Source organism: Schizosaccharomyces cryophilus (genome assembly GCF_000004155.1).
Source record: "Schizosaccharomyces cryophilus OY26 unplaced genomic scaffold supercont4.10, whole genome shotgun sequence".
In the NCBI taxonomy this organism is placed as follows: domain Eukaryota; kingdom Fungi; phylum Ascomycota; class Schizosaccharomycetes; order Schizosaccharomycetales; family Schizosaccharomycetaceae; genus Schizosaccharomyces; species Schizosaccharomyces cryophilus.
The window spans coordinates 11523-13343 of record NW_013185633.1 but is presented as its reverse complement, the minus strand read 5'-3'; the positions used below and the strand labels follow the sequence as shown (position 1 = coordinate 13343).

The window sequence follows — 1821 nt, the reverse complement described above, 5'->3', positions numbered from 1 at the left end:
ATAAAATAGAATGAGAAAACTTGAACAAGAAGGGGTATGGTATGAAATGGAATTGTATGGTTGGTAGTTTGATAGTTTGATAGTAAATACTTAGTATCTAATAAATAGCCAAAACAAAACAACCAATGGCCAGTTGGCCGAGCGGTCTATGGCGTAGCACTCAAGTGAAAACTTGGACTGTACAAGTCTTGCTATATCGAATGATGCGAGGGTTCGAATCCCTCACTGGTCAAAACTTTTTCAATCCTTTTTTTACGTTACTTAACTATTACAATTATCTTATCTTTGTTTTTATTTTTCTCTTCTTTTTTTTTTATTTTGTTTTCATTTCAGTCTTATGCTAATATCTCCTCTATTCCGCTTTTATTTGTTTTCCGTTTCCCATTCCTCGAAATTGTAGTCACATAAGTAGTTTGTGTGATAGCAATAAACAAGAAAAAAGTAAAGTACACTTCTCATTGAAAAGTTCAATCTCAAATTTATTTTTAAAACGAGATTCTACGGCAATCTCCTCTATGGAGCATTAATATAATTTGTAGTAAAGCTTCCTTTATAGAATAAGTCGTTAATCTACACATACTGCAACAATCGATCAAGTACAAGGAGGTGTGGTGGCATCCATACCTTATCGTCCTTAAAAGGCCGTATCTGAAGGGTTTAAGAAATCATCATACGAAAGGTGTAAGATTTCTACCGTGGCAGTCCGGATGTTATTAATTACCCTTAATATTTCAAAAGTACATTGTTTGCGTACTACTCGACTAGAGGAACACATCTATATGTATATCTAGATATTTACTCACTAAATCCGAATATTACATCAGTTTATTATTCAAAAACAAATGTTTACTTCAACTCAACTTCATATACTAATTATATATACTTATATGTGATTGACTAAATTATAAAATTCTTGCATGGTTTATGTTTAGTTTCTGTAGTCGATAGCTTATTATTTAGTAGAACCCATGATATATTGAATATTACAATTATTGCGTCTTTACAACTTCACCACGATATACAACGACCATTCTCATAATCAATTTCAGATGGAGTGGTGCTATTATAGCAAATGTGAACATCACATGTAGCTCGGTTGCTACGTTAATCTCCAGAATGCTGCCAAATTACATCAAGTTACTGAGATTAATAACGATGGGCAGTTAGAATCTTGAAGTTGACCCGACGAAGAAATCCGTTATATACTCAAATTTTCGGTACCTAGGTAAACAAATTACAGTGTTTCCACCAAAGCTTTCATGTTGCTTCCCTTGATCCTACCATGTAAGGAACTTAAACGTAAACGTAAACTCGTGAGTTTGATTGATGCATGAACAAAACCTGTATTTTGTACTGAAGACATTTTTCTAACTATCTGCTATGTATCTTGTAAAATCGATTCAAACTAACAAGCCACAGTCTTCTTATAGTATACTTTCGAAGAAAACGTGAATGCTAGGGTAGAATCAATTCACGTCGAATAATTTTCGGATCCAAGCATCGAATGTTGTTATGGATTCATCTACACCGTATTACGAGCAAACTAATTCTTATGAGTTTGGTACCCATGACTGCATTTTGATTTTAGCAACATCCAGAAAACATACTTCTTTGTTTGAGAATATGGCAGCATTACTCATATTAAAGATCAAAGTCAGAAGTTTCTGTTACATCTACAGTTGTTAATGGGCTTTGGGGAAAATGATGAAGCCTAAAGCAAGAATCAAACAAACACCAGTTAAATTCCAATTGAACGATCAGTCCTTGATTTCTAAACCATTATGTGGTTCTTTATTACTGAGCATCATACACCATCCGAAG

General features: G+C 33.7%; 1 non-coding gene across 1 annotated transcript; it reads left to right on the top strand.

Annotated features, from left to right (window-relative positions):
- Window positions 1–127: 127 nt before the first annotated feature.
- On the top strand, window positions 128–232 carry SPOG_16411. Its single transcript has one exon. It is a non-coding gene; the product is annotated as a tRNA-Leu (tRNA).
- The last annotated feature ends 1589 nt before the right edge of the window (window positions 233–1821 follow it).